This window comes from Pomacea canaliculata, linkage group LG11, assembly GCF_003073045.1.
Source record: "Pomacea canaliculata isolate SZHN2017 linkage group LG11, ASM307304v1, whole genome shotgun sequence".
Classification (NCBI taxonomy): Eukaryota; Metazoa; Mollusca; class Gastropoda; order Architaenioglossa; family Ampullariidae; genus Pomacea; species Pomacea canaliculata.
In genome coordinates, this window is record NC_037600.1 from 22,194,424 (window position 1) to 22,216,045 (window position 21,622).

The window sequence follows — 21,622 nt, forward strand, 5'->3', positions numbered from 1 at the left end:
AAAAAACATTTTACAAAGTCTTCTAAACGATGTAGACAATCAGGGGGCGCTACTCTGTGGCTCACTTTCGGCCCTTGACTTGTGTCGCTCACCCTGTGGGGTCTGGGCACGTGTGATGGGCAGAGCCTCGTAGTCAGGTCTTTACTACACTCTCGACTACTGTGCCATCCACGCCGACATAATCATGTGCACGATGCACTTTCAATAAATTACTAATTAACGCTAATTACAGACTCCAGCCCCCAGCGCACACCCCAACATACAACACAACGCAATTTTAGTGTAAGCGAAAATACTTATTGAGTCACATAAACAAATGCCGAGAGCTTACAAAACAATGAAGGAATAAAAAGAATACGCAAATGCACTAAATCCCTCTCTCGGCTAGTGACCCTTATCTAGGGTGTCCCGTCAACTTACTCCTTAATACTAATCCAGATACCTAGTGAGTCAATTAATCTATTCTTAACCATCACTCTCACACCACCACACACTCACTCCATACAATGTACTTAGCTTCACCGAAGTGTCCTCTCTGTGTGGGGTGTTAGTCTCTGCTGGAAACACAACTGTCACTTGAGATTTTTACTATTGCGCTTGCTGTATGGAGAGCTCTCTTACGCGACACAGAAGAAATGATGCCCGATGACCCTGGTCATCTGTTGGCCGGCAACGCGACGAGAGATATGCGATGTAGAGAGTTGGGACGAGCTCTCAGGCGAATCGTCCACGTGCACCTTGTTTCCGTCACCAGCAGGCCTGGACCACAGCAATTTCTCCACTACGATGTCAGGAGTTGATCGTGGGATCGCAGGTTTAGAGGTCGTTCTTTTCTTCCACTCAGGTTGATGAGCAGGTATACACTTTCTTCGTCTGTCCCTACTCCGCGACTCTTATCTGATTGGTGATAGCTGACCAGCAGGTGGGAAAGACGAATTGTGAAGTCCTCTTTTGATGCTCACCCTCCAAGAGTCAAGTAGCAAAAGGCCTCGAATTTGGTTCCCAACCCAGTATTAACTCGCTGTCTCGAGTGACACTTGCACTCGATTGGTCAGTCATACCACATGACATACCGCTACAACTAATCACGCATCACCGTTAGTGTGAGACAAGGTCCCCCAGCATTTAGGTTTCCACTTTCTTACTACTAACATGGTACGTAGTCCTGGCGCCTTACGTCGTGACCTTACGTGTTGTGTCCGTCGTAACGTGAACGGTCTATTAATTAGCGGACATACGCCTGAAGCGATGACTGCTCCTAGGTCAGTGGCCGTGACATTGCCTGGACTTTGTTAATCTTACGGTCAGCACTGCCAAAGGCTAACTATTCCTTCTGTCAGTCAGTTTACATGCGCGTCCGACGTTCTCGTGAGAGAGAACAGAAGTGCAAAACCCACAATATAGCCCTATCACTAGTACTACTCTAGCGTGACAACGTGTTTATCTCTACAGGATGTGGCTTCTACTCGCTTGTCCAGGGAAGGAGAGAAATGGTACACAGTGTGTGTGACTGTGTGGGTATCGTATTTATACTTTCACCTCCTCAACACATTGTCAGCCACAGAAAGGCTGTGACCTGCCGCAGCTTTTACACGGCTACACAGAAATATCTACAATGTCAGTGAAACTAGCTTATTTTCTACTTTGTATCCTGTCAAAACTGAAAGTGCGGGGAGAAAATGTCAGGGGATAAAACAGGAAACAAGGAATTACGAGATCAACCTGAATTTAAAGCATTTGTATCGTGCAATATTATTTAAAAACTTGTGACGCTCCTTGACCTTGAAGTGTTTCGGACATGAATATGGACATGTTAAGGGTCATGAACTTTGTGGCTGCATCATGAACTGCAATTAAGTCGTCAACTATGGGGACTGTATCGCCGAGGCTGGTTTCAATGTTCAGTCAGGTGTGCCGGACGTTGTACATGACGGTGATGATACTGACGATGTGAGCTGAATGATGAAGTTCTACGAGATGATTGGGACAGAGTAACCTCTGGTGCATCTAAATTCAAATTGGACGGTTTAGTTATTTGCGACGAGAGCTTGGAAACTTGAGATGTACTGTCTCTTAAAATATGTGAGGAAGCTGCCGCTGTGACACACAGCGGGGATGGAGTCAATGGCGATGCCGGAAGTGACGACGACGACTATTGACAATCAAGAGGTCCACCACCAACAAGTGTCCGAAGCCCTCACAGCGCTGGTCACGTGAGTGAAGTTGGCCTTAAAACCTCTGGGGGCAGCGACATGTTGGGACACGTGCCACGTGCGGAACACGTGATGTAAACACGAGCACAACTCACAGGACACGTGATGTAAACACCAGCACAACTCAGAGGACAGGCCACCTTGGATCAGTTCCTCCCCACGGGGACATCAAGTCTTGTTTACACACGGTCACAACCTTGCTGCTCACCTGTTGGACTTTGACATCGTGACATGTTTACACAGGATTGTGACATGCGGTGTCTGTCATACTGTCTCCGTGTCTGGGTGTCATCTGAAGTAAATAAAGTGTTTCCTCCATGTAACGTTTATTATGGCGGTCCCTTGAGAAACGTGAAATCGAGGCTTTACTGTAAATATTTTATGAAGATTCTGTACAATTTGGAACAGTAATGTCAGGTTAATTTGTTTATTCACTCAACTAAACTATTTTCACAAAGTTAGCAGAGGTGACAGTATTTATTGGTGAAGAAAATAAAGTTAGAGAGAAGAATTCATACTTCACCGCGACATGTACAACTGTTAGTAGACAGTAGACCGTTAGTGACAAAGAGAGAGAGAGAATGTAGTAACTACTTTCACTTTTTGTTTTTGTTTCTTATCAGAGAAGTACATTAGTACGTCAAGGCAGAAAAAGTTATTACTGAATGTAACAAACCACTTGTAGTAAATAATGTAAATCACTCAATATACAGGGTTTGTCACAACAGTTGATGTGATGTTTATTTTAATAGTAAGATGAGCTCAAGTATCCAACATTTGTTTGTTGCAGGTTCTGCGGTCCGGCGACAACAGTGAGTGTGCCATGCACATGTCCTCCACGTGTGAGTGTCAAGACCCTGGGTCAGGCCGTGTGGTGGACAGGAGAGTGCTATACTGCTGTAATCACACTCTTCCCGGAGCAAGTTCACCTGCTACACACGGCGCCTCCCACACTCTTTGTCACCGGACCGCCCGGTACAGGTAAAACTGTGGTGCTGCTGCTGATGGCCATACAGTGCTGCGGTGTGGTCACCACGTCTACGTTGTCAGTACGTGGATGGGGAGTCGTGCAGCGTGCATCATGTTGTATCACCTGTTGCTGCAGACAGTAAAGACACAACAGTCAGCAGGTGTGTCACCCGGTCAGCCTCACCTCCTGCAGTATGAACTTGATGACGATAAAGACGTGGAGAAGGCCGTCAACGACTTGTCACAGGCGGCGAGCGGAGGGTCGTTGTACGTCATCGCTGATGAAGTAGGCAGTGAGTACAGGTGAGTTGTACAGCGTGTGATGTGATGATAGACACACAGGTAGATGCTGTCAGCATTTATCGGATTAAAACTATTTGGTGCTTAACAGGTGATGTTTCCTCAACAGTTGTGACACCTGATGGAGGTGTTGTGTTGCCAACATAGACTTCTTTTGAAGCATCGGCTGTTACACACATTGTGTAGCAACAGGTGTCATTATTGCGAGATCACTTACTTGATGACATCATTGGTAACAATATTAGATATAATACACAAACAAAATCAGACATTAATAACAGTACACAGTGTAACACGTGTAGTGACATCCTATGTTACAGTCTTGGCTACAGAATCAAGATCTTTCAGACTTTGTGTGACAAGTTGCTGACACAAGTTCCTCGTCTCCATCTGTGGGCGGCAAGTTGTTTGCATGAATACACACCCGCCGGCTGGCAAGTGGAACATTTAACCAGACCCCTCCGCTCACCGCCCGCCGTCGTCAGGGAAGTCGAGCAGGATGAGATGATCACGAAACACCGTTATGTCCACCCGTACAGACAGCGAGGTGTGCCCGACCACACAGACGGCCCGCCAGTCACACGACTGTATCACCGAGGTGAGGGTCACTCAGGTGTCAGGCTACGTGACTGTGTGACGTGCGGTCGTGAGGTGGGCAGCTTCCTACACAGTCTCCGTGTTGGTGTTACAGGTAGGTGTGGGTATTGTGTAGTGTAACGTTGTTTACAGTTAAACACTTACTTGTGTGATAAATAACAAACAGGTGAGAAACAGTCTTGTAAATAAGACAGTGTGTTAGTGAAATGTGTCTCTCTGTTTACGTATTGACGTCACGAGGCTATTGTTTATATCAGACCTGGGCAAAGGCCGGCCTGCGGGCCGGATCCGACACGCTTCCTGTCTCTGACCGGCCCGCCCGCTGGCCCGCCCGCGTATCCCGCGTAACTTGACCTGTCATCAGTTTAAGGTTTTGAGCTATTTTGCCTGTCACAATTCACTTTATGCCACCCTTCACAGTATTTTAAAGTTGTAGAATTAGTCCCCCAGAACAAGTTCCATAGCTTTCAAAGAGTGAAGCGGAGGTTGGCTTAGAAGGGAAGTGTGCAAGGTCGCTGACGTCACGCTTCCGATGCTTCATCGTTCAGGAATAAAAGATACGCCCCCTTCAATTTTCGTCAATGGGGTCCCTTTCAAATTTGGACAAAGAACAGGGACCACTTAAAAAAACTGAAGAAGGGGTCCCTGGGACCACAAACAATTTAGCCTTATAGCAGAAGCCCTGACTATATATACAGTATTGGGTAAAACTGAGTTAACTATATTAGTCCGGCCCTCTAAAACCATCCCAATTTCTCATGCGACCCCTTGGGAAAATTAATTGCCCACCCCTGGTTTATATCCATGTTGACAGAGAGCAGCACAACAACATCTACAACATTGACCTCTACCAGCGGTTGCACAACACCACCCTGTCTACAGTGGAGAGACGTGCTGGTGTTGTACTGGAGTGAATTTAGTGGTCAGTCGGGTGTGGTGACAGGACTGCAAGAAGCGGGTATCCCAGTGCGAGTGATGACAGATGATGACATCGAGGACGTGGCCACGGCCCGCGGTGACGTGGTGTGGGTGGCTAGTGGACGTCGTGTTCGTGGTCTGGAGAGAAAAGTCGTCGTGTGTCTGGAGCACCCTAAATCCGAGTTATTTAGATCCGAGTTGTTACAACTGTACCACTTTACCTCTCCCCGACTTGACCTCATGTCCCGCTGTACGTCACAACTTGTGATTGTCTCCCCTGACGACAGGCCGCCTGAAGGTGACTTACAATGACACTGACACACCTGTGACCTGCTGTAGTCGTGTGTCAGTCTCTTACATCAACACTTTTCTTTTGGTGTTTGTCCTCTTGTACTCTCAGTCTATCACCACGTCATCGCCTTTTGATGTAAGAGAGATGACGTCATTACAGATTTTTACATCACGAGGTCCGTGTCTCTGTTTACACAACAAGTGTCAACAAGTTTGTCTGTTACAGAGGTGTGTGTGGGGTAATGTGTCATCATATCCGTGCGTGTATCAGTCTACAAGTGTGATATCTGTGTCAATGTGTCATTCTACTAGTGTGATATCTGTGTGAATGTGTCAGTCTACCAGTGTGATATCTGTGTCAATGTGTCAGTCTACCAGTCGCATATATGTGTCAATGTGTCAGTCTACCAGTGTCATATATATGTCAATGTGTCGGTCTACCAGTGTGATATATGTGTGAATGTATCAGTCTACCAGTGTCATATCTGTGTCAATGTGTCTGTATGTTGTACACGTGATGTCAAAGGGTCTCACCAGACTGTAATGTCAGTGCCGTGCACTAAAGTGTTTAGTCTGATATTGTTTACTGCCAGTGATAAACAAAGGGGACAGAACTCTGAGACTAAATACAGACACGAGTGGTCCATCAAAACCCACCTCATTGAATTAAGAGATTCATTGATTTGTAACAGGACTGACCGACCCTGCGCTAACACCCTATTCTACACCTTATCTTATCCCAATCGATCAGTCCGTTCTTCGTTGTTGTTCCAGGGAAGAGGACTGAAGTTCCCAAGGAGAATTTTCCACTCTATGAAAATCCTAGCTCTCGTTAGTCGGATGCGTCGTCTACTCTTTTACCTGCCTCGCGTTGTGTTCATTTTTACATATCCATTACATGTGTTCTTTTTTACATATCCATTACACCCGAACTCAGCCGACCTTGGAGTCCACAAAAGACCTGCTTTACTTTCCTCACACTAACTAAAGTGTCTTTTCAATCGGTGCGTCAGTTCCGCCGGACCTTCTCGCGTGTTCTCTCTGCCGCTGTGTCACGACTACATACAATGTCATACATGGACAGTACACAAACCTTACACGCGTTCACACGGCGGAGAGATACGTACGACACACTAGCACTCGTTTGCACTGACACGCTTACACATGTATTTAGGGTTTAAAGACATAGATTTATTTACATGATATACAAAACAATTACTGTACTGATTCTAACCTACCTATCTAGCCTGTCATAACCTAACACCTAACTCCGTGGGGTGGGGACAAGGAGGCTGAGTAATGCAAGCCTCTATTTCCAGCGGACCAGATAGCCTTGCGGGACAATGGTACTTCTCGCTAGCTCAGGAGTGGGTTAGGGAAAGAAGGTGGGTGTACACTCCCATGTTATCAGACCTAATGTACTCACTACCAAGTACATTAGTCCAAAACAAATCTAATAGTTTCTAAACATTTTCTAAAATCAAACATGTCAAAACATTTCAGTTATAAATCAGTTTCTCAAGTCCGAATGCACAAGTCATTTCACAGTTTGTTCACTTTTCTTGTGCAGTTCACCAATATCTTGACAAAGTTCGTCTCAAACTTTGGCATTTGGCAAAGCATCTTCGGCAACTCCCAAATCTTCTCCAGCGTCCATAGAATACTTGCACCACTTGTGGTTGGCCACCCGGTGGTCACCTTCACGTTCAGAAGTCGTGCAGCACGCGCCTCCCCTTTGGTCTCAGCAACTTCGCAGCCTGGCGCGTGGTGGCGTCCTTGGTAACCTCGCAAGGTGCTCGGACGTTTGTGGCGGCTTCGCGTTCCACTCGTGGTTGGTTATGCGTTCACCAACACCCGACTGCCGAGCCCTTCGAACAGGCTTGACTCACTTTTCCCTCACGTGAAGTGAAGTGATTAGGTGGGGGGAAGAGTGACATACATTACGGGTGTTGCTATCGTCTTGTCTACAGTGTTCCTCTAACACACAGGAACTACACACTAGCACACCAGGAACACATAAAGAACTACTGTCACTAACTACTCAGTGGCGTAGGAAGATGTTCGGCGTTGCGGGGGGCAAACTGACAGTGAACGGCGTTCGCACTCGCACGGTGATGACTGTCTCCTCTCTACGTTCCCCTACCTTTCTTCTGTTCTTTGCTCTTTGTGAGGAATTAGGTCTCAAATATTGGGGGGGGGCAAAAGGATATTCCTGCCCCCCCCCCTGCATTTTCCTTGGGGGGGCGGCTGCCCCCGCTGCCCCCCTGGTTCCTACGCCACTGCTACTTCATTAGTTTCAGTTTCTTTCTGCCCACACTGTTCCTGTAACACACAGGGATTACATTCTAGCACCCTAGGAACACACACAGAACTGCCCTCGCTAACTACCTCGTTAGCTTCAGCCTCCTGTTCCCACTGTTCCTCCGCCTCTCTACCCTCTAGAGACGTGCCAGACATGTCATCCTCCATGCTACCCTTGGGCCAGTCGGCGGAGGTACCATCACTCGCGGGTGCTGCCCGCTCGCTTTGCGTGACCTCGCTGCCACCTTTCCTGCTCGCCGCGTCTCTAGGACTGTCACCGTCAGGCACAACACGCGTCACCTCCCTAGGACACAGCCCTAAGTCAGAGTTCCTCTGCATGTCGCTAGCTGTAACCTGATCGGTCAAACCCTGTCCACGCGCACGAGCCAGTACCCTGCTTCGCTTCTCGCAACACTGCATACTCTCCTCCTTTCTGCAACACTTTCTGGGTTTTCTGGACAACCCATCTTCCTTCCTCTCTACCTCAACATCAGCAGACCAAGCACTGCCGCTAGCTTCTGCTTCCACTTCTTTAATTTTTGTAACAGGGACTAACAAATCTTCTCTCTCTACATCAACCTGACAACTATAGTTCCTCTTTTGTCCGTCCAGGGAAGAGGACGGGAGTTCCCTAGGAGAATTTTCCTGTCTACGAAAATTCTGGCTCTCGTTAGTCGGGTGCGTCGCCTAGTTCTTACGTGCCTCGCGTTGTGTTCTATTTCTTCTATACCTATTTCCATACGCACCCGAGCTACAGCCGACCTAGGAGCCCACAAAAGACCCTACTTTACTTACTGACTACACGTAAAGAGTCTTTTCAGTCGGTGCGTTAGTTCCGCCGGACCTTCTCGTGTGTTCTCTTCTGCTGTGTCACGACTACATACACAGGGACAGTACACACACTAGCATTCGCTGACACTACACGCTCACACAAGTGCTACAGTTTAAGACATAGATTTATTTACAGAATATATACATCTACCAACAAAACAACTACCAAACTTATACTAGCCTACCTACCTATAGAGAACCTAACACCTAGCTCAACACCCAAGGGAGGGAAAAAGGAAAGAGACTGAGCGTCGCGAGCCGCTATTTCCAGCGGACCAGATGCATATTTCAGCGCCTTGGTACTTCTCGCTAACTCAGTCTCCAACCGCTCTAACTGCCATAACGGCAGGACCAATTCTCGTCTCGAGAGAAAAGGTGCGGGCGCTGTTGTTGTTTTTAGTAGGAAAGTGCTTCCACCTTGCGGCGATTTCGCACTATGAGGGGGGGGGGGTTACGCCGTGCTAGCAACTATGGCTACATCACGGCAAGCAGCCAGCCGTGTAAACAGATGCCAAGTGCAGAGAAAGAACAACGTGCCCGAGACGAGAAATGAACTCTGGGCAGCCAACCTTCACTGTATTGGTGACAGGCGCTAACCGTTGCGCCACCGAGTCAGGTGCGGGCGCTTTTGTTGTTGTTGTTTAGTAGGAAAGTGCTTCCACCTTGCGGCGATTTCGAACTATGGGGGGGGGGGGTTACCTTCACTGTATTGGTGACAGGCGCTAACCGTTGCGCCATCGGGCCGCTGACTCGGTGCGGGCGCTGCTCTACGCCCGCATTTTGTACAGGGCAGCTTGGGTACTACGTCACCCGCAGTTGCTGCCCTGTCTCGCGCTGCGCGCCGCTCGCGCGACCACGCGTGGAGTGGAAGGTGATGTGGGGTGGAGGGACTAGACTCTGTCAGCGCTGACCGAAACTAGCGCTCCCCTACACAGTCAAGTCTGTCAGAAGGAGCTTTAATTGTCGGCGCTGTGCTAATTGAATGTCTGCAGGCGGTGTTTGTGTTCGAGAAGAGATTCCATTAAACTGAGTACGTGACAGTAAATACGTGACACTAAGTACGTGACACTAAGTACGTGACACTAAGCACGTGACACTAAGTACGTGACACTGACTACACGACACTAAGTACTTGTCTTACTTCCTTGTAATGATGACGCTGTGGATAATGTGTGGGTGTGGGGGTCTGGCATTCGAATGGAGATCGTTGATCAGCCACAAGGCCAGCACACGCACACCTACACACGCTCTCACTCACTCACGCACGTATGCACTTAGCATTTACGCACGCAATCATGCACGCGCTCACTCACATGCAAACTCAGATAAATTTACACATACTGCAAACACAAAAAACTACGTAAAATCATTCACGTGAGCAGCTGTAACATCGAGAGAGAGAGAGACTCACAGGCAAGATCCGAACCCTCAACATGTTCACATTTGTGCAGACATGCGTTCCAACTATTAAAAACGAAAGATTTCACAGAAAATAGAGGAAGGTTATATGTCTTCTGCTGTTTATAGTCAAAGCTCAAATTAAGGAAATATGTCCTGGAGATGCAGATATTTGTGTAGGTCTTCGTACGTTGCTCATAGTATTTGATACTTCTGATCTGCTACTCCTTTCCCCCGTTAACCTCTTCTAGCAGTCTGGCATGTGTAGTTGTCAGATGATCAGTGACTGGTCACAAGAGAGAATGAATAATTTTAAAACAAATCCTCGAGAACAAAACTGCACTATCAACACTTCCCAGGGTCAAGTTTCAAGACAAATATCGAGGACAGACATCTAGGTTTCATTTAAAAAACAACTTAGTTTAACTCCTTCAAAGTTCAAGATTTTGACATTCAAGGACCGCAGACATGGGAGACTGTGCTCGGTGGTGGGCAGCTTTCACAGTCTAGTCATCACTTGATCTCAAGCTTTCCTGTTTGTGTCCTCATTTCTGACTGAGCTCGTTGTTTCTCGTAAAGACCGGAAGAGAAACAGAAAGTCAAACGCCGCTTGTCGACTGTAGCAACACGACTGGGAGTCTGTAGTTTGTTAGAGAATAAACTGTGACTAGACTTTAGGTTTGAATGTAACAGTCTGTGTTTATAAAATAAAACAAACGAGGAACACGATATTCACATCAGCATACAATTTAATACATGATGACTCACAAAGACAACAGTAACATGTCAGTAACACCAGATAACAAATTATTTCACTATCTTATGTGCTATCTTAGAAGAAATGAAATGTCTAATTAGCAATACTTTACCAACGATGCTTGCGGTTTGCGTGGGTGTGTGGGTGTGTGGGAGGGTATATAGAGGTTTGAGTGAGAGAGCGAGCGCCGATTGGAAAAAATAAATCGAACTGTTTGCCGATTTCACAAGCTTATTTCTTCTCCTATTAAGCAATATTTTAGAGATTATACACGATGAGTCAAGGTTGCTTCCACCCACGCCGTCAAAACGGCAAGTTTTGTGATGTTTAAATGCTTTCGTTAATGTTTTTATGTTTATTTAACTCCATTTATATTGCATTATAACTGTTCTCATTAAAACAAATACCTATATAGCCTGCAACTTTCAAATATTAGTGAGTCAACAGGGGCTGGGAACCAATTAAATCTATTTCCTTTATTTCTTATGGAAAAAATTGTTTCGGATAACGAACATTTCGGATAACGAACAACTTTCCAGAACGGATTAAGTTCGTTAACCGAGGTTCCACTGTACTGTAACATCACATGTGTACATAAGGTCACATTACTCAGGTACATTTAAGTACATTTACTTCTGTACATTTGAGATTTCTGCCATTATTTGTGACCATGGCAGACATCGTGATTTACATTCTGACCCATTAGTTGAAACACTGACATCAATCTATAACCTAACATGTGACTGTCTTGTGTACAAAGTTACAGTGTACACTAACATACTGTGACATAACCATGTATATACTGTGTCTGTTCTACTGTCAAAGCTCACCAGGTGTCTGTTTTTCTTTAACGACAAAACACCACTCTTGACTGATGGTATCACAATCCAGGTAAGTAACCTAAAACTAAAAAAAACCCTCACAAAGACTGTGATCACGTGACGACCATGAGTGCACTGCGCATGTCCCAATTACCAGACACAGGGGAGGTTTTTCAGAAAGAGAGACTCATGGAGGAAAGACACCTGAGTGAGTTTCTCCCTCGACTGTGGTATCAGGGTCTGGTGCTGAGCAGTTGACGACAGACACTACGCAGATGTTCATGATGACGACGATAACATGAAATATTATTATGTAATGTGATTATACAAACTTATTTTATTCATGATCGGAGTTGCCGTCAATCCCCAACACGGAATAGGCAGTCAGGTCACGTGTCTACACCAGAGGGTAAGTACACTACCCATTACTCATGGTGCTCTTGTCATATTGCCGGTAAATACAAGTCTGTTTGTTAATGTGTATCTGTGTGATGTCAGACATGCAGACACTGTGGAGAGAAAGAAAGAAAAATTCTAACATAGACAAAGTACGAAGATAACACGAGTGACACGTCCCATGTAGTCGTTAGAAAGCATCGGTTTTAGGAAGAGAACTATTGAAAATGCTAGGGTAGCAATAAATATGTCTCAGATAGTGACCAGTTTGATCAGGTGAGCAGCAGTGGACTAATCAAGTGTAGAAAACCAGTTTTCTACTTTTACTAAGCAACTGAGAGATGTTACTTGATAGTTGTCGTAAGATGAGAAAAAAAAAAAAAAGATTAAAAGGACCTAAGTTGGGTAGGTTAGTGAAGAAAGGCAGCGAGAACTTTATTTCCCTTATGACAGATTACATTACCAGCAATGGCCAAGGAAAGGCAGAGAAAATGAAGTTTGGTCTTTAAACTTACAAGCAGCAGGATGTTGTACAAACTCACTTTTCTGACAGACTGAAAACATCTCGTGAGGATGTTGATGTCTGCTGGTTGAGTTTACTTTTTATTTGTCTGCTCGGGAGCTTGGAACTATCATCCTTCAAAGTTGTACAGTTACAGGTCTTTCAGAAGATTTGTGAACTGTACTGTAGGACTATACAGGTGAACTGAGTTGAGGTAGTGTGTAAAACATCTGTGGACTAGGTTGTGTGGAAAACTATATTTGTCAACTACAGTACACTGTGCCCGTAGGTGAAAAGTGTGAACAAATAAAAATTAATAGTGGATACACGTCTTTATTGCTACAACTACAGAATGATGATAGTTTGTAAAGGTTTGTAAAGCTATGGCTGAATGATTTTTTTATGCTGCGATATAGCTACCTATATTTCGATTTTTCTCTCCTTACCTTAAAAATCTTTCTTGCTTATCACGTCACAGTCACGCTTGCTTAGGTCTGTAGATGTGTGTGTGGGAGGAGAAAAGTGCCAAGTGGATAAGTTTACTACTGCTATTGTGTGAAAGGAAGGAGTGTTACACGCAATACGCAGTCAGGTTATACGTGTTAATTTTTCACCAAAGCTCGTTGTTTATTGGTCAGTTGACACTGTCGCTTTTCCAATGACTTGTGAATGATTTGGCTGCTTGTGTGTTATCCTGAGACAGACTACGACAATACATTGTGGAACACACTGACTGTCATCAATAAGTGAATAATTATGGACACCCAGAGAGCTGTGTCGCAGTTTGCAAGTATTTGTCCATCGTGTAAATTATTGTTGTATGTAAGGACGACTTCTTTTCATATGTCATGTATTATATTTTGTTGTTCTGAAAATAAACTTAAATTGATTGTAAGTGTGCGCCCCTTTTGTGTGGAAATGTGTAAAGTGTTATTCAGAGCGTGACAGGACGCCGTTACAAGTGGTGAGTATACCTGACACCGGGTGAACTTAGCCGTGACCTCATAATTATACACATGACCTCATTATATTATCTCACAACAAGAGGTCCGTGTCTCTGTTTACACAACAACTCGTGTCAACATCAATATCACACGGTCTACACACTGAGTCTTATTTATTCAGGTCGTGCTACCATCTATTACTTACTGTTTACACACTGGGTCTTGTTTACATAACAACTAGTCTCAACAATCAACTGAAAAGGACATCACTGTGCATGTCAGCGCTAGAGCATTAATGTGACGAGGTGACGTTTATGTCAGTGTGTGTGTAGGGGTCTGACGAGGTGACGTACACGTGGTCAGTGGAGGGCTGCGAGCACAATGAGCGTCACTCACCTGATGGCGCGAGCTGCACGTTCTGTGGTCACAGTTGTTGTCTTCATCCTCGCCCTTCATCTCATGCTCACCGCGCATGGCCAAACAGGTTAAAATTACAGATGATAATTGATGACGATGATGATAATGATGATAACAATTGATTTTTGATGATTTTTAATGATGATGATTATGAATATTAAATATTTATGATGATTAATGATAATGATTCATTATGATTATTGATCATTGTTATTTATGATCGATGATTATTGATTAATGACAACGATTGATGAGCACCTTATAGTTGTGGTCGTATATAAACTTACTGCCGTGAAAGTACGGCGACAGGAATGCATACACGGTCATAAACGCAAAATGTCAAAATGAAAATCCCACCCTCAAGGTAAATTCTAGATGGAAAAACTTGGTGGCAAGTGTTGTTGCCACTGTATATTTGTAGATAATTGGCTGTTGTACCATAAATAATTCACCCAAGCAACTGTGCATTGCAATCCGTTAAGATTTTGTCAAATCCACTAAAAAAATAAACAATCCTGAAATCGTGAACGTGAACGGCTAAATAAATACTTGAAACCGGAAGTTTGACTTCAACTTATAAGTATCGAAGAATTTCTTTTTTTTTAAATTTTATTTACAACGTCTCCAACTGCACAAACTTACCATAAAACATGAATACGATTTTGTAAAACCAAATTGGCAATGTCTATGGAGCATCGACTCATTCATAAAACGCTACAAAACAACTCACTACATTGGACATCATCCTAAGGTGTTGGCGCACTGTGATTGGTTAGAGTGTTTAGTGTCAGGAAACAAACTTCTAGAACCTAGAGGTCTACTGTGTGAGACTTTGTGAGCCACGCTGGCCGTCCTTCCACAGTAGTAAGTTCAGACAGGACCAGGACAATAAGGTGTTGATGATAATATTAATAATCCTCCTCGTCATCGTCGTCGTCGTCGTTGTCTTCGTCGTCGTCGTAGTCGTCATCGTAGTCGTCGTAGTAGTAGTCGTAGTAGTCGTCGTAGTAGTAATATCAGAGTCAGATGTTTTAGCGAGGCTGGCTACTCAATCGTGTACTAGTTACTCACTTTTTTAAGAAAAAAAGCATTAATTTTTATTCTTTTAAAAATAAAGAAGAGTTTTCTTAACCATTGTTATTACAAAATTAATTGCAAATGTCAATTGTCTCGTTTCTTTTAATGTTATAGGTAAAACTGTAACGTGTGACATTCCTTCAGTGGAACCATTGGCCAATACGTCAGTCACGTGTCACTTCCCTGAGAATGTCAATCAGACGAGGAGGATCATCACAATCTCTTTCTATAAAGGAGCACAATATACAGGTGTAGTGATGATAAGTGTTTTTGCTGCTGTGTTTTTAGCATGTTTAAAAAGTGTGCTACAATGTAGGATTTATTTTTCGTTTTGTTTTGTTTTTTTTTTTAGTAAAAGGGTAAATGCCTTGGATAAGTTTATGATAATATGGAAGTGATCCACTTTTTATTTTTCATTCTGTGTTGTGTCCAAATATGCAACAACTATGAATTTGCCTTCAGCTTCAAATGAAAAAGATATTTTGGACTGTTGGTGGCTGTCGGGAAAAATGGACTGTGACGTCCAACGAGGATACAAGTTTAACAGAATGATATCTCACGAAATCACCTTGGCGATCCCACGAGTTTCTACAAAAGACATTGGAGGATATGAATGCAAGCTTTCCAACATGAATCCAAGAAACATTAAACCCTGCGAACTGAAGATAAAGCTAGGTAAGATGTTAGCAGCTCACCACCTGCTGATAACAGTCAATCCTGCAAATGTTTAGTGTAGTGATAGTTGTACAAGAATCTATGCATGCTTTGTTTTTAATAATAACAACACTCTCTCACAAGTACATTTCAAGACAACACAGTGACGTGACTACTGCTCAACGCCATACCGTGACGTCACTAAGACAACACGTTGGCACTACACGCTGACATTGTTGTCTCGTGACAGGACACTGTCATAGTCCATGATAAGGGTGACACCAAGAGGGTACACGAAGACAGTGCACTTGATACATTTTTCTTTTAGTTTTCATTTTCATAATGTCAGTGGTTTAAGGGGAGATAACGTGTTTCAGAGGGGAAGACGAAGTGTGACGTTCCTTCAGTTCCACTGAACTCACGAACGTCACTAACATGTTACTTCCCAGAGGATCTCAGCAAGAACACAGCAGAATTCAGTGTTTACCATCAGTCCAGCAGTAGAGACTCAGGTACTGCATTGGTCCTTGAACTCTTGCTGTATTGTTTGTTATGTTCATGTCACTAATCTTGAGTTAATTACAAAATATATTAAATGATTTAACTGTGAATTTTCTTTCTTATGATTGTTGATCAAGTAAAATCAATAAAACAGAAATACCTTTATTTTATTAATTTTTGGCTCGCTTTTGTGAATGTGTTATTGAATAAGAAAAGATTGAGATTTTTAAATATATTCTTTGAAACTGCCTCTAGTCACAGTGTGATGTGCTGCACATATTTTCTATTGCTACAATTTTTATTCAAAGTTATTTTAAGAATGGTTCTTGATGCGTTGTATGCAAGAATTTGTACTTAGTCTTTTTTAGCTTCTTTAATTTTATTTTACTAAACATTTTGTGTATTACATGTACAGTTAATATAATGTCCTGCAAGAGGATCGGAGACCATCAGTTCTGTAATACGATTGGCGGCTACGAGTTCGATCAGACTGTGACAAACCACCTGACTGTCGGGATCCCTAATGCACAGGAGGATCAAGAAGGATCCTACAGCTGTCACTATACAAGTAGTTCACCTGTCCGCTATGAGAACTGCTCTCTCACCTTGACAACAGGTAAAGAGTCGGTGAACACAGATTTTGCTTCCTGTAGTTCAGTACAATTTGCCCAAATATCGTTTGCTAAAAGACTGACCAGAGTGAAACATTCGTTTTCTTACAATCGAGTTATATATTCATTGAAATGATAATTCCCAAAATGAATACATAATTATACTTAATTGTCAAGATATCAGACTTCAAGCACCAGCCTTGTCACCTGCCACTAGCAGGGAGATAAATACCCGCTACACAGGAGAACTTAGTTGTGTGTCAGTACTTGTAACAGTGAGTGGTTCAACTCACCAAATCTGTGTATGTCTTTGAAACAGAAAAATCACTCAGGTTTTCACGATCAAGAAGCAAGTTTTTGTCCGGGAAATCAAACGGCTGATGTTAGAATACAACCGTGACAGTTTAAACTTGTTATACCAGTCAAAGATGAAGACAAAGCACGTTTCAAAAAAAGCAGGAATCTGTATAAACACATCTATGAACAAAGTTAATTCACTGGCTTTGTTGTCATGGAAATGATCATAAATATGGACTAAACTATCCGAAGATGAAGGAGAACACATACAGCAACAATACTTAGGGAGTTATTTTTCTGTTATCGAGGATGGAATCTTTCCTCTCCGAATTCAGCTTTCAAAAAATACACATTTTCGTCACTTCCAGTTTTCTCGACAAATCATGGTGTGATTAACAAAAATATAATAATTATCACCTTTAGCTTTTCCCCCTGATTTTTGTTGAGTAATTACGATAGAGTTTAAGTTACATGTGACAAATATAACATACAACTTTTTGTTGTAATTGCAGTGACCTCCTTCTGTAACATTTCAAGTGTTGTAGAGACAGAACCTGCATCACTCACCTGTACATTCAACATTGATGTCAGTGCAACAAAAAATAATTTCTCTCTGGTCCGTATCGGTGGCGCTGACAGTAAAGGTAAGTAGGTAGAACTCTGAAACATAGACAGTGGTTTAGCAGTAGGTAGACATTTCTTTGTCATCATCTGAACCTCGTCTGCACACCTATCTCGGTCTGTCTCTCCTACTACTTCGTCTTGATTAAGAATGATTGTCTTAGGACTGGGTTGGTGAGGAGGAAGGTTGTAACAGAGGTCTGTTCAAGGCTGTTCACATTCTCCGCTGTGAGTCTGTCTGGGAATCGTCAGGGCTCCAGCACAACTGACTCAGTAGATGTGTAAGACCCACTTTATCACAGAGTGCACATCACTTCATCACCAGCAGCTGTTTGGTCGCTGACAGTAGAGGCAGCTGTCATGAAGGGGTTAAAACACAATGACACGGACTGCTCGTGACAAAGTTTAAAGCTAATTACAGTAAATTCCGTAACAAATCTGCATCTTTAAATAGAGCAGCATATAAAATGAGGGGCAACTCATGTCTTTCTCTCTACATGTATATCTGGAGTCGAGGGGGGGCAGGTTGTTTAATTTTATTGAAAACCTAAAACTTTCTTCAACACAGTCCGTCAGATATTGCAGCTTTTACTACTGTGAGTTCTCTCCCATCTCATTGTGGGAAGCTGTGTGAAATACAGTCACAATACCTGTTTGTTTAATTTCAACCTGAGCTACAGCCAACAATTTATGTGAAAGAAAGCGACCCACAGATTTTTACACTGACCTTTGCCGTTTACGGCATGGTGACCCTTAGGCTGACAAGTACCCGTATCATCGTGGTTTGAACGAGAAAGGTTGTACGACTGACGCATTTGTCTACAGGTGTCGACATTGTCACCTGCACCTGGCTAAAGGACCAGCTGAAGTGCACCACAGCCCCGGGGTACGAGGTCAACAACACTGTCACAGATCGCCTCGTCATCAGAGTACCGCGAGCGTCACGTGACCACACCGGCACATACGCTTGTCACGTGAATGGCTCTAAAGCGAGTGGCTTCCAGTCCTGTGAATTTATCCTAAAGCCAGGTAGATATACGGGTACATTGTTGTGTGTCTTGTTTGTTATTTCAATGTGGTTTTTGACAACGCACCTTTACTGGCTGGACCCGAACGCAATCAAATTAACAGTATCCTCCAATGTACTGCTCTCATTACAGTCGTCCGTTATGTTTCCTTGTGTCTTGCCATTACTAAAGACTTCATTAAGCCGCAAATAATTTTTTTTCACTAAAACTGCACTATTTTGCAAAACTCTGCATTTTTGATTATAGCAATACTTATTATTATGTTACCATACGGTTATGATTACTTCTCGCTGTTTATCACGCTGATTCTGGAAAGTGAATGGAGATAAAATAATGCGCTTTCACTTTTAAGACCATTACAATAAATAATTAACAATAAACTGCATTTTTTTCAAGTTTCATACATTTTTACATCTGTTGTAGGCATGGATGACTGTTACCAATGTTATTATTGCGACCATACTAACTGTACACGTGCTGTCTGTGTAGTGTTGTTATTGTTATGTGCATGTTATTATCTGTTGTAATTGCAGTGACCTCCTTCTGTAACATTTCAAGTATCAAGGAGACAGAACCTGCATCACTCACCTGCACATTCAACGTTGATGTCAATGCCACAAAAAACAACTTGTCACTGGTCCGCCTCGGTGGTGATGAAAGTAAAGGTAATGTTTACAATTGTATGAAAAACTTGACAGTGACAACAACAACAGCAGCAACAAGAACAACAGCAATAATAATAATAATACAGTTCCTTGGTATAGTGCTCTATCACCAGGCTGCATTCCACAGTAAGGCAGAATAGTTGCATGGGCGTAAGGATGGACGGCCTGTTATTTGAAAGCGGTGAATGATTTAAGGGAAAAATATGTAATATCACAGTCTTATAACCAATCTCATGGAGAATTACTATTAATAATATTATTTGTAAATAATACAAATAATAGCCATGAGTAGCAGAAATTAAAGAAGCCAACCAAAGCAACAGGAAAGAAAAATAGGGAAAAGCAGAAAAAGATAAAAAAGTTTGGTGCTGTCTGATTAACAGTTAACTAGTGGCAGTTCTACATCATTCATCAACTCTATCAAATCATATTAACTCCATAAACATCACAAAATTTATAGAACATTATGGATGCAATCTTGTAGACAGAAGTAAACAAACAACCAGAGTAAAGGTAATGTTTACAGCAATAGTTAGAAGTTGTAAAAAACACTTTCTAGAATGTAATGGAAAAGTCGATCACAAACAAGATTGACGATATGGTATCTTCATTTTAAGACTTGTGGATTGCTGGAAACTAGAATCGAAAAAAAAGGGCAAAGGTTAACCTGCCTTGTGATAAGTCTCTTTATCTATCAACTACTGCAAGCTGTCTGCTCCTCATTTTCGTGACTGAACGACAATGGACTGACATTAACATTGTGTCAGCTGTAAATCATCGTTATGCTGTTAGAATGTTATTGGGTATTATCTTTTGTGCTTCAGATTTTCGTCTACGTTGCCTTCAGTAGATAGAAGATGCTTTTATATAGCCGTGATTGTGCTTTCGTGTGTATCACTAAATAAATTGAGAACTTTGTAGGACGATAAATATTGTAACCAATAAAGTATGAGAAAAACTTTTAGAAGGTTCTTTTCAACACCAGTAATGTTTCTTGATAGTTTTTTTTTAACAAAAAAGTTGTAAAACAACTTCATACGCAATTCTGACAACCCAGATTGTCTTAGTTCTGTTTGTTAATACAATTATCAGACTGACGTGCAGTAAAGATTTGTGGCATTAATTAAAGCAAATATGTTTTGTAGAATGTTGGGGATAATACCTTTAGTGAAATAAAGTTCGAATACTCCAGCAGGTATGTAATGTAAAGTCTGAAAGCTACTTGACATCAAAGCTGCAATGATGTAACAGAAGATGACACTTTCTGGGTCCATTTCTGTAAATCTTCCTGGAGAATGATCAAATAACTTTGCAGTAGAAAGTGTGTGACACAAATGTCTAACTAACAATGTCAAGTGCTGCTCCATTAATGACAATCAGCTAATGACTAGTAGACTAGTTGGACTGAAGCACTGCAGGCTGCATGACTAACACAAGTGTGTCTACAGGTGTCGACATTGTCACCTGCACCTGGCTACAGGACCAGCTGAAGTGCACCACAGCCCCGGGGTACGAGGTCAACAACCTTGTCACAGATCACCTCGTCATCAGAGTATTGCGAGCGTCACGTGACCACACCGGCACATACGTTTGTCACGTGACTGGCTCTAGCATGGACGGCTTTAAGTCCTGTGACTTTATCCTGATACCAGGTAGATACACCTACATTGTGGCCACCCTCACATTTGTTGTTTCCTAGTAAAGCGCCTCTACTGGCTGAACACGAATGTTATAAAAGTAAACAAGTAGCTTGTAAGTAAACAGGTTGATGATCACAGTCTATCATTCTATTGTCTTAGAGCTTGATACACAGAGTTTATAACACTGAAGACGAATTGTGTTGTGTACTTTCAGATGTACCTGCCGCAGTTCTGACTGTAGCCATCGCTGTACTCGTGTTCATCCCTGTGTCGTTAGTCATCATCTTCCTGGTTTTCAAGTGTAAACAAAGGTGAGATGACTGGCAATCACTTTAAATACATTTACAGTCTGTACTGTGCAGCACAGCTTACCTGTTGTTGTTCTACAATTTATCGCTAACATTATGTGACTCATTCTAATACTTTTTTTAGAATTAAAACATCATTACTTTTGTATTAAAAGATTTGTTATACAGTAGGGGAGTTTTTAGAATTATGTATTTGAAAAGATAACTCACTCTAGACCCACTAGGCAATAGCGTGTTTGTTACACCTCAGTGTCGTGACTGTCCCGCGCAGGTCGCAAGTACCGATACCAGTCACGGAGACTGTTTTTCCCAATATTCTTCTTTTGGAAAACAAAAGTGCTTCCACCTAAGGCGATGTAACACTGTAAGGGAAGGGGCTGGGGATATGGGAGAATGTGGGGAATGTGGGAAGTGGAGGATGGAGGGGTGAGAAAGGGGAAGGGGTTAAGGAAGGTGCCGGAGGAATGTCACAAGTCTGTGACTCCGCAGGTGTTGTTTACTGTTGCTGTTGCACTCTTCTCTTGCTGTTGTGTCGCGTTCTTGGTGTCTAGGAAACTGCCAAGTC